Source organism: Lutra lutra, chromosome 16 (assembly GCF_902655055.1).
Source record: "Lutra lutra chromosome 16, mLutLut1.2, whole genome shotgun sequence".
Classification (NCBI taxonomy): domain Eukaryota; kingdom Metazoa; phylum Chordata; class Mammalia; order Carnivora; family Mustelidae; genus Lutra; species Lutra lutra.
The window spans coordinates 33,810,208-33,824,825 of NC_062293.1; the positions used below are offsets into that span (position 1 = coordinate 33,810,208).

The 14,618-nt window shown below is 45.5% G+C and overlaps 1 long non-coding RNA gene across 1 annotated transcript; it reads left to right on the plus strand.

Moving 5' to 3' along the window:
- The first annotated feature begins 2,230 nt into the window (after positions 1-2,230).
- LOC125087992 (uncharacterized) lies at positions 2,231-14,280 on the plus strand. Its single transcript, XR_007123551.1, has 3 exons — positions 2,231-4,678; positions 5,965-6,071; positions 13,557-14,280. It is a non-coding gene; the product is annotated as an uncharacterized LOC125087992 (long non-coding RNA).
- The last annotated feature ends 338 nt before the right edge of the window (positions 14,281-14,618 follow it).

Sequence of the window (14,618 nt, forward strand, 5' to 3'; positions counted from 1 at the left end):
TCTCAGGATTTCTTCCAATCTGAGATTCTGGGATCCATGCCCTTCACCATGTCCTGAAGCGTCCTTTCACCTGGTTCTTAGCAATACACAGATGAAAAAGCTACTGTGGCCAAGTGGTTGGTTAAAGGAAGACCTGGGCACTATTCTTTTTTTTTTTTTTTTAATTTTTAAATTTTTTTACAAACATATAATGTATTTTTATCCCCAGGGGTACAGATCTATGAATCGCTAGGTTTACACACTTCACAGCACTCACCATAGCATATACCCTTCCCAATGTCCATAACCCCACCACCCTCTCCCGACCCCCCTCCCCCCAGCAATCCTCAGCCTGTTTTGTGAGATTGAGTCTTTTATGGTTTGTCTCCCATCTTCTTTCATTTTTTCTTTCCTATCCCCCCAAGCCCCCACGCTGCATCTCCACTTCCTCATATCAGGGAGATCATAGGATAGTTGTCTTTCTCCGATTGACTTATTTTGCTAAGCATAATACCCTCTAGTTCCCTCCATGTCGTCGCAAATGGCAAGATTTCATTTCTTTTGATGGCTGCATAGTATTCCATTGTGTATATATACCACATCTTCTTTATCCATTCATCTGTTGATGGACATTTAGGTTCTTTCCATAGTTTGGCTATTGTGGACATTGCTGCTATAAACATTTGGGTACACATGCCCCTTCGGAGCACCACGTTTGTATCTTTAGGGTATATACCTGGGCACCATTCTTAATAGAACAATCAGTTCCCTTCCTAAACGAGGCACTGCCAACATTCTACACAGGTTATTTTATAGCGGATATAATAACAAAGACTCGTACTGGTAGTGCACCTAGTACATTCCATTCATCTGGCGTACTTCTTGACTAATTCTTATACCGACACTACTGAGTAGATAGTATCCTCCTCATCTTGCATATGCAAACCTGAGGCCCAGAGAGGAATCCTTACTTGTCTAAGGTCACAAAGCTGGTAAAAGGGGGAACTGGGATTCAGACCCAGGTCTGTCTGGCTCTGATGTCTAGGCTGGTTCCACAGGGTCTAGAGGGTCAGAGAGCTCCTTCAAGTGGGGAGTGGATGGTGTGGGTATGGACCTCACTAATGTTAACTTAGGAGTTAGGAGTTAGGAGTTAATGTTGACTTAGGAGAACAGTCCTGATACAGAGTTCTAGAAAGAAGTCTCTGTAATGAGCCTGCTGTCCCAGCAGGAATGGTGAGTTTTATCAAGGTCGGAGCAATTTGGCATCTGGGGATTCAAGGGCAGGATTGTGGGGACCATGGAGAAAACTGTTTTCAAAGACAGGAAGGGCTTCTCTGGGCTGCATCAGGGAGGGTAGTGTGCTCACAGTCATGAGCACATGCTGGGGGACAGGAACAAGGAAGAGGTTGTAGGGAAGCAAAAAGTGTTACCAGAAAAGCCCTGGACAGAAAATAGATGGGTGTCAGGGTGGAGGAGGAAGGGAAGAGAAGTAAATGCATCCACAGCAGGAGACTTGGAAGAAGGGTTTTGTAGTTCCTGCCCTTCTCCCAGAATGTTCTTCACTGCATCCCTGGCTGAGATATACTTTCGTTCTTGGTAGAGCCTTTCACTAAGAGATGAGGAAACTCAGCTGAGCAGTGAGGGAAGACTTTCATGGGCAACTGCCACTGAAATCCCAAGCCCTTAAATGTCAGCATGTCAGAGAGGCCTGCCTTCATCTAAATGAGACACACACATCCCCAGCATGACTCTCTGTTACTTGACCTGGCACTTCTCTCAGTAGCATTTCTCACCGTGTGTAATCCGTATTTATTAATTTTCATAGTCATTGTCAGGCTCTCCCCGTCAGTAGAGACCATCTTTGTTTTATTCACCAGTGTGTATTCAGAACGTAGAATGGTGTGAAGGAAATGTTCAAGAACTATCTGTTGAGCAGCTAAAGGGGTGAATGTTGTCCAGGCTGCTGATCCTTAAATCGGGTGGCTTTCGTGGCATGTGGATAAACTATGGTGTATTCATCCCCACCAACAGGTGCATATAGGAAAATCAAGGTAGAGTTAACACCAAGGATAGGTTCAAAGAGGAATTCAGGATCGCTGTCTAAGAGCTGTCATAGGAAGTCCTACTCCTTGGCCTACTGAGGTAAAGGGATTTCTGGCTGCTTTTATGGAAATGAGCCTAAGTCATTTTAGCCCCAGATCTCTCCTCCCTCACACCAGTCCCCAGCCAGTCCCCAGCTGAGGGCAGATCGTGGTGGGGCGGGTCATGCTAAGGCTTGCCCCACTTCATGCTGCTAGGAGCTCTGGCTCCCATCAGATATATGCTGGCTGTTGGCAAGGAGGAAGGAAGCAAGCCATAGCAGGAATGAAGTCCACCCCTTCCCCTCAGACTTGGAGCCATAGGCTGAAGGAAGCCAGCTGGTACCAGGTTAAAGAGACCACTATTTGTCACCTAATAAGCAAGTGTTTGAAGAGCGGCTGTGGAGGGCAGTGATTATTCCTCAGTAGCTTGGAAAACAGGGCATGCATGATATTTTGTTTCTCCTTTGGCCTTGCTGATAGAGTTCACTCGAGAGGTTTGGTTGACTTGATTCTTTTCAGGGAGACCTTGAAATATAGATAAGCACTTGATAAGTGGGACAGACATATGCCGCTCCCTATCCCTGGTGTACCCGTTCTTCCTGATGCTCTCCCCCTGGTTTATGAACTGTGATCATTGTTCCTAGGAAAGATAAAGGGAGTCAGGAGACTTCCTCCCTGTGGCTTCAGCAAGATACACCACAGGCCAGATTGGGCCTCAGTGTGGGACTTCTAAGTGGTGTGAATCTGGAGAAGGGAAACAAAGTTCCACTTGTTCCTGTGAGCCTTCCTATCAAAGATGTTTACACCGTGAGTCTGCTCAGTTAGAGATGCTGGTTGTTTTTTGTCCAGTAGTGTGAGAGGCTTGGATGGCCTTGGTGTGCCCTCATGTTTCCTGCCTTTTGTTTTTCTGGAAAGAAAATTAAGAGTTTATTAATCACCTGCTATATCCCAGGTACTGAACTAGGCATCTTTTCCAAAGTTGTCTCATTTCATTTGTATGAAAACCATTTCGGGAGAGGTTATTATCCCCTTTATATGCATGAGAAGATGGAGGTTCAGAAACATAGAATAAATTTACTAAGCCCTCTCAGGCAAGAGGCTGAGTCATAATTTGAACCCTGGGCATCTCACTCCTAAATTGTGTGTTCTTCCCATTCAGGATTCACAAAGAACAAAAATTCTGGAACACATTACAGGGTGACCTGATACATGGCTTAACAGTATGAATTTTAACACTAAACGTTGTTTGGCACATCTGCCTTTACTGGGGAGAGACAGAGGAGGGAGAAGCGGGTGGCCTGAAAACAGTTTTTTTGCTGGGGTTCAGCCTACTCTCAGCACCTCGTCCCATCCAGACAATTGGAGCCTCTCTAAAAAAGCCACCGTGTTATTATAGCATCAAAGAAAAGTTTGTGACCTTGGTAGCTTGGACGAAACCCCAGCTTGGACTAAAACTTCCGTCCAGGGTAGCTGACTCTCTTTTACTGCATATGAGCCACATTTTTGCAGCCCTGTCCAGAAATATCTGTGGAACCAAAGGCTCCAATAAAATGAAAGTTATCTTGCATGCTTGTCTCCTACCCTAATTGGGGGGCAGCTCGACAAGACAGAAATCCCCAAACGGTGACTTGTCCTGGAGCCCAATGACACAGTCACCCCAACCTGTATCCAGCCGCTCCTCCTGCAGAAAACGAGCTCTGCCTTCTGGGACCGAGTGTGAGCTCCACCGGGCCTCGGCAGCCCAGCTCCCAAAAGTTTGCTGCTTCCTTACTTGAGATGTATTCCTGTACTGTAATCCTACTGCGAGTGGAGCCAGCCAAAGCAGTGGCTATTAATAGGGAGGTGAAGAACGCTGAGTCAGGAGGAGGCTGATTTAGGCTGGAGGCGAGAGCCTGGCCACCTTGGCCTACAATCCTCAGTGAGAGGTCAGGGAGAGAGACAGACCTGAGCTCATTCGGCTCCTGGGCCGGAGTCAGCACCATCTGGATTTCTCAACTTTGGAAATAGAAACCTGAGGCCATCCCGATCAAAGGGCTATACCGCTGTCTTTCCCAGGTCCTTGGGGAGTCTCAGAGCCCTGAACACACACAGCTTAAATAGCCGTGATGCAGCAGAGCTGTAACTCTTCCCTGATAGTGTGACTTGGAATGGGCTGTGGGGGCCACCTTCGGCAGCCTCTGCCTCAGCAGAGAAGCCGGTGTTGACCCAGCCCTGAGCTGGCCAGAGCTCCCGTCCGCGGAGATGTCACAGGAGGGAGATTGTATTTCTGGCTTCTTGATAAGGCTTGGGGAAGTGGGTGTTACAGAAAGGTGGAAGCAAAGAGGTGAAGGTCCAGAGCGAATGAAGGGCACAGTGCAGAGTCCTGATTGTGTGGCAGAAAGTTTTCAGGCATTTCTGTTAAGGCAATGCCTTTCTCAGGGAGGTAAGACCTCAGCCACTTGGTAGACGCGCCATCACCTGGCAGCTGGAAGCAGGTTAGATTCCCAAACCTGGCCCATGCTGTGCCACAGGGAAAGTAGAACTCCCGGACGCTGGGTTCAGAGTATCCCTTACTCCGTACCGGGTGCGAAACACACGCTCTGTATGCTGCTTCATTTGGTCCTCACCAGTCCCGACAGGTGGGTATTACCACCCCTCTTCTCAGAGGGAAAATGTGAGATTCGGGGACGCAAGGTGACAGTCACAGGGATAGAAGGTGAAAAAGTAGGACTAAAACCTAGGTCTGTCCGCAGCCTTAGTGCCCGTCCCCATCTTTTTGGCTTCTATGGGGACCCGGCCATCTGTCCCTCTGTCGCTGCTCTGGTGCCCACACTGAGTGGGCGTGATAGCAGTGTGTGTGTGTGTGTGTGTGTGTGTGTGTGTGTGTGTGTGTTGCTAGAAGGTGCTGTTCCTTCAGTTGGTTAGCCATGCCTTGGTATGTTTCCTCAAGGTGGGAGATTGTTTTGGTTCCTGGATTGCTAAAGAAAGAGGGTCAGGTGGAGGACATGGACTAGGGAAGATTTGTTCCTGTCCCTCCTAAAAATGTTTACTTAACACCTACCAGGCTCAGCTCTGGGTGGCTTGGGCCCTTTCAGACTACAGAACAATTTAAAGACACTATTGTTCTGGCCTTTTTCTCTACTATTTTTCACATATCCTGGGGACTGTCCACAGGGGTAGATCCCTTCAGTTACACAGGTGTCATAATAGACCCCTTAGACACTCAAATGTATGTATCAAATAGTTGTTCATGGAGAAAGTGGACTTTCCTTCCACCGACTGTCATATGGGTCACTTCCTGAACCTGAGAGACATCCCCAGGACTCCAGACTCCAGCTCCTAAGCTCTAGCAAGTTCATGAGGGGAGGGAGCCCCATACGGGGCTCGATCCCAAGACCCTGGGGTCATGACCTGAGCCAAAGGCAGCTGCTTAACCCACCCACTGAGCCACCCAGGCACTCCTGGTCAAGACTTCTTTCTTCCTTTCTTGAACTGTAGACATACAGCCTTAACAGTAAAAGCGGTCAAGGGGCAGATGGCAGCGTCCAGGTCCAGACAGCTGCCTCTTCTCGCTGTAGTCAAAGTTAATTAATTTCCACTGTACCTTGAACTAGGTCACCTACAGGTCTGTGCTGAGGTCTGACCTGGTTGTCAGGGGAGGACATTTCTAGTCTGGCTCTTGGTGTGCTGTCTTGGGCCAGCAGGCAGAGAAAGGGGTATTTTTCACCTTTGCGTGGGATTGTCTCTCCTCTTCTCTTCCCGGGAGGTGACCATTTTCAGATCTGTGGGTGGGGAGGAAAATCTTCTTCCAAAAATAATCTTCTTTCTGCAGTGGGGTTTGAAGCTGGACCAAGCTGCTAATGCTATTTTTACCCAGCTTGCAGTTCAGGGTGTAAATAGCAACTCTGGCTGTTTTTTCCCACAGCTGACAACAGAGTCAACCTCTTCAAGGCAGAGGCAACCTGGCATTTTGCACAAAGGAAACAGAACAAAGGTTGCTCTTGGGCCCAGGGAATGATCCTAGACCATCAGGTCAGTAGACAAACAGGGCTGGCGTCTTCATAGTTGTGCTATCTCAGTCCCTGCTGTAAACACGAGGCCCCCCATGATAGCTCTTCGGCTGAGGCTGGCTTAAAGAAGGGCGATATGGAATCACGAGGGAAAGGCAGGCCCATAAATCTCTGCCTGAGCACACTGGGGGTTCCGGGAGCTCCAGCAGCTTTAGTCTCCAGCTGGCTGTCCCCCTTGCCCTCCCTCTTGCATTAGCAAGCATTTCTTCTAGGTTGCTCCAAACCCACCAGATTAGAAGCTGCGGAAGAACAGAAAAAACACCTACTCGAGGCTGTCCAGATGACAGAATGGCTCTAAAAATAGATGCCTCCCATCTCTCAAGTGACTGGAGACCCCACCATCTTGAGTTTTAGGAAGTGTCATTTAGAGGTCATGCGAAGAGGACTGGCTGCCTCCATGCTGCGTATGAGCAGAAGCTATGAGAAGCTAACCAGAGCCTTGGGTTGTGTCTCCAGCTGGGTTTGGTGGGATGGGAAGTTCAGTTTCACAGAGGACCCCTCACTGGTAACTGTTGATGAGCAGGGTAACTGGCAAAGACAGAGGTGAGCTCAACACAGTTGGCAATTCCCTATTGTTTCTCTTCTGGAGAACAAACATACTTCACCGGCTTTTTCCTGAGGCCAGTTTTCTTACCCAGATCTTTCCCTGGGGCATTTAGACTGAAATTAGAAAGGAGCAATGCCCTTCATTCTGAATTACACAGCAACTCTTCATGGAACTTCCCAGTTCCTTCCTCTAAGCACACATTAGTCAATCAATCAATAAGAGAATTTCTCAAATATCTACTGCATACTCAGAACCGGGCATTTAGGCACACGGTTCAAGTTTCAGTGTCTTCCGGCAGATGACGTATTGGCTAAGAAAGGGAATGGAGGACAGGTAAGCAGGGGAGTAACCCCCAAATTTGCTTTTTTCGGAAGTGGTTTCTGTGCAGCTCCTCGGAATTGATTCGGGGCAGCCTTAAGTTACAAAACTCAGTGCCAATTATCAGTAGCTGAAGTGGCATCAGAGAGCTTCTGATGGTAAAAATCAGGGCAGGTAACAGGAGAAAATAGCTTTGCCTTTGAGAAGAGAAGATGGGAATGTATTGTGTCACTCTGCTGTGTTGTGGGTTTCCACGGTTAACTTGGGTTCTCTCCCAGAACTGGCCAGCAAAACCTACTTAGTGTGACCTCCAGCAAAAACTCCACCAGAGAGCTGGGCAGGATGAGATCAAAGCTTTGTCTTAGCAGCCGGAGGAGATCCGCACTGGGGTCAGGGTATCCTGGTTCTCACTGTGCTCAGAGTTCCATTAAACAGCCAACTCCACAGTTTTCAGTAAAGCTTGTTGAATTTTAAGTGTACCATTATGAACCAAATGTACCATATGTAGCAAACGTCTAGTTCATCTGGTCATTCATGTATCCACCAAACTTCAAATTTACAAACAATGGATTTTGGGGAAATCGTCTTGGAACCTTGATGGTAAATGTTTACCTAAAAAGAAAAAAGATCCCCCCATCTCTGCCTGCCTCTCTGCCTACTTGTGATCTCTGTCAAATAAATATATAAAATCTTAAAAAAAAAATAAAAAATAGGGGTGCCTGGGTGGCTCAGTGGTTAAATCCTCTGCCTTCAGCTCGGGTCATGATCTCAGGGTTCTGGGATCGAGCCCCACATTGGGCTCTCTGCTCAGCGGGAAGCCTGCTTCCTCCACTCTCTCTCTATGCCTACTTGTGATCTCTGTCTGTCAAATAAATAAATAAAATCTTAAAATAAAATAAAATAAAATAAAAATAAAAAATAAAAAAATAAAAAGAAAAAAGAAACCCCCCAAAAAACGGAAGCAGGAAAAAGTGCCCTGGTGAGTGAAACCAAAAGCAAGTGGCACACAGTCATTTGCTAGACTGACCGTTTGCTTTGAAAAATACTCCCAGCCCCAGCCTTGACATTGGGGAAATTTGGGACATGGTAACAGACTTCCTGCCTAGTATTTCCCCAGATTTCCTGGAATCCAATTTGAAGTAGCATTTCCCCTGTGTCACCAAGGAGTTAAACTTTGGCTCTGCTCTCCTGGTGACTAATAGGTACCTTGTGGCTCTGAGATCAGTGAGAAACTGACAGTCAGTGTGGGAAGTGTGTGAGGTGTCAGTGCTCTGGAAATGCCTTCGATGGGCATGGTGAGCAAGCTCAAGGGTGTTTGCCACCTAGGGCCCCTGACTGTGTGATTTATTTCTTCCTGTGAATTTTGCATGATTTGAAATGAAGATCTCTGACTCCTTTGGAAGCTTGCTACTACCATAGTGTGTGAGTTACTCTGTGGAGACAAGGCAGAATCCACTGACCTGACCAAATCATACCTGACAAGGGTTAGGGAGACTTGGTTTTCCTACTCTAGCAGTTTTCATCCTTGTGAAAGGAGCCCAATTAGCATAACACTCCCGGCTTCTCTCCACCCCCCTCATTCTTCCCTGGGGAGGAGGAGTCATTTCATCTGGTGAGTTTGCAAGGAGAAACTGCGTCTTATTCTATCTTCTCTTCCTTCCTTCTTGGGGAGCCAGGGTGGGAAGGGAAGGCCCTTCTGGCCCATCTGCCTATAAGTGAGTGGTCACGTCTGTCTAATTCCGAGCTTGAGTATTGGGAAGCTCATTTGTCTGACAGTACCAGCCATATTCTCTAATGTCAGCTTTATTAGTAATAAAGGTTATTTTTGCTCCTCATCTAGCTTACAACAGTCCTCTCCTTCAGTTCAAAACAGGGACTACTGTGTTGGGGCCTCTACAAAGACCCCAGCATATTTACTGGGAGATTTTCTGGTGGCTAGAAAAAGCATTGGGTTGAGGTGAGACCCCAGCTTCCAGGTCCATGTCACTGCTTTCCTGTAGAACACTGAGTTCTTCAGGGGTGCCTGGGTGGCTCAGTTGGTTAAGTGTCTGCCTTAAGCTCGGATCATGATCCCAGGGTCCTGGGATCAAGTCCTGAATTGGCCTCCCTGCTCAGCATGGAGCCTGCTTTTCCCTGTCCCTCTGCTCACCCCGCCCCCCACCTGTGCTCTCTCAAATAAATAAATAAAAATCTTAAAAAGAAGAAGAAGATGATGATGATGATGACAATGACCAGGTTCTTCAGTAGTCAAATGAGTAAAGGGAGTTTATAGAAGGTGTCCTTCCCATCCGCATTTATCCATTTAAAACTTACTTATTGAATGCCTACTGTGTCAGGGGATACGGTGATCAAGATTGATACCTCTACTGTCGCACAGCTTATGGGGATCCAGACACAATTTGACCCAGGACTCAAACAACTGGGATCCATTTCTCCATTCTTCTTCCTCTGAGTGGATTCATTCTTCTGTTACCACATGATATAAACCCTACTCTGTCCTGCCAGCTTCAAGCTTCTCACTATGGCTGCAGCCACTTGGATTACACCATTTTAGGTCACGGGCCATCCCTAAGGCCATGACTGGCCTCTCAGTGTGAGAAGATACATGGATGAGCTGATAGCCAGTGGAACTCATCCCTAGATGAAAGAAAGTGAGGCTTTTCCCATGTGGCTCAGAAATCTGGAGACCTATTAGGGAGAGAGAAGTGGCAGCAACCAATAATTGTCCATGACAGAAGGAAAAGACAATAAATAAAATGATAATTCTGCTCTGAGGGAACAATTCAACCCGCAGAAAATGCAAACATTACATTACTACCTGGTGAATTAAGTACAGGTTCTGGGAATCCAAAGATTTGGGTTCCAGATTCTGTGTGGGGTCCCTATATAGACAGACCTGTAGGAAAGTCCTGGAGGTTAGTAGACTTGGTTCCCTTTTTTTTTTTTTTTTTTTTAAGATTTTATTTATTTGACAGAGACAGTGAGAGAGGGAACACAAGCAGGGAGAGTGGAAGAGGGAGAAGCAGGCTTCCCGCCAAGCAGGGAGCCGGATGTGGGGCTGATCTCAGGACCCTGGTATCATGACCCATGTGGAAGGCAGAGGTCTAATGACTGAGCCACCGAGGCACCTCTAGACTTTGCTTCTTGATAGGCCTCTCAGGAACTGCCCTTGTGTTGGATTCTCCTGCTCTATGATTCCTTTTTCTCTTTTTGGAAAGCAGAATGACGTGTGTCTTGAGAGGAAGGTTAAATGGGTCATTGAGGTGCTGTGGACAAAGCAGCTATCACTCACTAAACCCAAGCTATCTATTAGCATGTGCCTGTTGTTCTTTTAGTCTTAAGACATTCAACCAAAGGTTTAGGGGCTAAACATTAACCACACTGGGGTAGATCAGCACTACAGGAGCTGTGAGCCATGAACATACACAGGCCTTCGGTGTTCTAAGTTCAAAAGATCTATGTGAAACAAGATATAATCCAAGAGAACTGAAAACGGACGGAAATGCAGTCAGGCATGCAGGGTAGGGAGACTGCTTCAGCTTAGTACCAGAGCTAGTTCTCAAGAGGTCTGAGTGTTTGCCAAGCAACTCCATAGTTCCAGCCGGCCTGGGCAATCCTTCAGATTTTCACTCAGCAAACATTTGGGTACCTTCTCTGCAAGAAGTTACAGTAGAAACACATAAGCAGCTATGAGGTTGCCCCTTATATCCTTCTTAGAAAAAGAAGGATCTCCACTTACAAATAGGTAAATTATTATGAGTCCAGATTATTATATGCAATATCATATATAGTATATGAACTAAAGGTCTGTTACACCAGAGCCAGAGGGTAAAATTAGTGTCACTTTGGGGTGGAAGTTGGAGAAGGAGTGGGCCACGAGTGAATCCTGCTTTAAGGCATGAACAAATACATAGGATTAAATTGAAAGATTACAACCAATTACACAGTCTTTTTTTGGTCTCCCAAATAAATATGACTCAGTCCCCTAAACACCCTGTGGCAACAGTTTGTTTGCACCTTTCTTTCTTTCTTTTTTTTTTTTAGGATTTTATTTATTTATTTGACAGACAGAGATCACAAGTAGGCAGAGAGGCAGGCAGAGAGAGAGGGGTGGGGAAGCAGGCTCCCTGCTAAGCAGAGAGCCCAATGCAGGGCTTGATCCCAGGACCCTGAGATCACGACCTGAGCCAAAGGCAGAGGCTTTAACCCACTGAGCCACCCAGGTGCCCTGGTTTGCACCTTTCTAAATGCTCTCATTGTGACTCCTATCACAGTCAATTGTTTATTCATTCAATTACTTGGTCAGTTACTCATTGAACATTCATGGCTGGTTTGATATGCACCAGCTACTGTGTCAAAGGCCAAGATACAAAACAGAGTGAGACACAGTCACTGTATTTTAGAAGCTCAGTTCAAGAGGGAAGGAGGCATATGAAAAATAATTATAATACAACATGAGAAGTGCTCACAGAAGCATGCACTGACTGCTTTGAGGTGAACTCTTCAGAAGGAGATGATCTTTGACTTGATTTAAGATAACAGGAGTTTTCTAGGCTGAAATTTTAGAGCATTTGGAAAGTCCCTGCAGGAGGAGCCAGCATGGTGTGCTGAGGAAATGCTAGGGATAAGGAGTTGGTCTGGAAGGATCTTAAAGTATGTAGGGGGAGTGTCAGAAGAGGAGTGGGGTAAAAAGGTAAGTCACATGGAGCTTTGTAGCTCTCGATGTGGGCTTTGGACTTTATTTGATAGATAAAAGAGATTTGTTGAAGGAATAAAGGAAGGACAATATTAGGTTTGGGTTTTTAGAAAGACATTCTAGCAGGAATCTGCAGGAAGTCTTATCCCGGGGAAGGATTGGAGGCAAAGAAAGCACCAAGAAGGTTATTTCAATAATCTAGATGAGAAGAGATAAGGTCTTGAAAGTTGAAAAAGAGGCGACAGAATGGGTTCAAGGAAGACTTGAGACATTGAACCATAAGACTTGATAATTGACTGATTGGGGATAATGTCAGAAAGGAAAAAGTTAAGAATGACTTAGGATTCAATAGTCTAGGTAGGTAAGGAAATGAGGGTTCCATATACTAGAGTAGCTAGTAGAAGAACAGGTTTGGGAGGAAAGATAAGAACATACTGCCTTTAAGATGTGTGTATGACATTCATGTGGGCAGGCTCTGCTGGCTGTTAGAAACATGTGCCTACAGTTGACAGGAGAAATGGAAGCTAGAGGTTGACCAGGGCATAGATGGGTGCTGAAACCATGAAATTTAAGTAGCACAAACCAGGCCACTAAAGGGCAAAGATTTTGAGGGCAGTAGGAGTTTGATTATCCCTATAGCCCCTGGCATAGTGCCTTGCATGAAACAGGTAGAAACTATGTAAAAATCTATAGATATATAAATATACCAGTTTGGAGGCTGCTAGCAACACCTAGATGCCCTGAGACCTCCAATTTGGAGCCTGTGCAATTTTACAGACTTGTTTTAGGGCCAAACTGGCAATAACAAAAATGCAACCAACATACTAATATTCAAAGAGATTCTAGTCTTCTGCTAAATTCCATTTTAAAAAACTACTGTTACCATCTTGTGTATTTCTTTGCATTTGGTCTTTCAGAGGATACTATAAAATGAAGAGGCCAGGGACGCCTGGGTGGCTCAGTTGGTTGGACGACTGCCTTCGGCTCAGGTCATGATCCTGGAGTCCCGGGATCGAGTCCCGCATCGGGCTCCCAGCTCCACGGGGAGTCTGCTTCTCTCTCTGACCTTCTCCTAGCTCATGCTCTCTCTCACTGTCTCTCTCTCAAATAAATAAATAAAATCTTTTAAAAAAAATAAAATAAAATAAAATGAAGAGGCTGGGGTAATACAGTTTATCAGAATTAGCGGAGTTTAGCTGCAGTTTCTGGAACACAAAAATTGGTGTCAGTGTGTTTGACCTTTAGGAAAGTCATTCTGAGGGCAGCTTCCTGGTGTTTTAGGAACTAAGCAATGTCTTCTTCAAATGTCACACAATGTTACAGTTTTTTTTGCATTTGCTCATTCTTTCAACAAGGATTGTTTGAGCCCTTCATATGTTCTAGACATTGTGCTAGGGACCAAGGACATCTTTCCACCTCTCAAAGAGCTCACAGTCCAATACAATTAAAACATACTGTGAAGTATTTCTATATTATAGTACGGGGTAAGCACTGTGTGCAGTTGAAGGCAGAGAAAGACAACCCAGCACGGAGGGGAGAAAATGAGCGTGGCAACATGGTTAGGGAAGTCTTTTCAGGAGAGACAATGCCAGGTGATACAGGAGGGGATGAGGTTCCAGATCAAGGAGAGAGCATCTGTAAAGGCAAGGAAGAATAGAATTCATTATGGCTGAACATAGAGGACAGTCACAAGAGATGAGCTAGGAGAGGTGGAGAGGGACTTCATCAGGCCCTGAAAAGTAAGCCCTTTTATGGAGTCTGAACTTTTAGCCTAAAAACAATGGATGGTTCACTGAAGTATTCTTATAGAGGACTTCAGAACTCTTGTGCTTTCAGTTTTTGTCTTATTTTCCATCCTCTCTCCTCCTGTCTCTCTGTTTTGACAGCTTGTCTCCCTTCCTTCCTTTCTTCCTTCCATCCTCCCTCCCTCCTTTCCTGTAACCATGATTTTGGAAATTGCAACTGATCTGGCCTATACCTAATGGGCAAGTGATTTATTTATGTTTTGTCCATGCTTGGGCTGAAGAAAAAGAAGGGGTTGTAGATCCTGGAGACCTGAATTTTGACAGTAGTAATAAGCAAAGTGAGAGAATCCCAGAAATAATTAAAACCACCTGAAGACTCTCCTTTTAGACTCAGTTTTGAGGAGGGGGCCATTACCTGCAAGGTGTGGACAGGAATCTTAACTGAAGAGAGACCTACATTCTTGCGACTTAAAATGGGGTCCCTGGACCAGCACAACCAGCAGCAGCACCTGGAGCTGTTTAGACAAGTGGACTTTCAACCTTCAGCCCAAGCCTACGAAATCAATCTGCATTTTTAACAAGATGCCTAGGTGATTTCCATATACACTCAAGTTTGAAAAGCCTTGGTCTTCAAGATAGGAAGACTGCTTAGCTGGTAAATCTTATGTCACCATGTTCCAATCTGTATTGTTTTGCATGGCTGATTGATATGTAATCAGTTTGTCAACCTCTATGATTATAAATTTATGTCCCAAAGTAAATTCAATCAGGGGTTAAACCATTTGTACTCCACTGAACATTTCCAAGAAATCTCCTTGGAACCAATGATGTTGAGATTCTTTTAAATAAAGGGTTTGCTCTCTGACTGTTGGATAAAGGATGCATTTTTTTCCCTTATTGCGACAAAATATACATAACATAAATTTACCACTTTAACCATCTTTAAGTGAACAGTTCGGTAGCAGTAAGTACATTCACATTCTTGTGCAATCATCCCCACCATCCATCTCCAGAACTTTCTCATCTTCTTAAACTGAAACTTAGCACCCATTAAATAATAACTCCCATTGCCCTCTTGCCCTTGGCCCTGGAAACCACCATTCTACTTTGTCTCTCTGAACTCTACCCTAGGTGCTTCATACAGATGGAATCATACAGTGTTTGTCTTTTCGTAGCTGGTTTATTTCACTTCACGTCATGTCT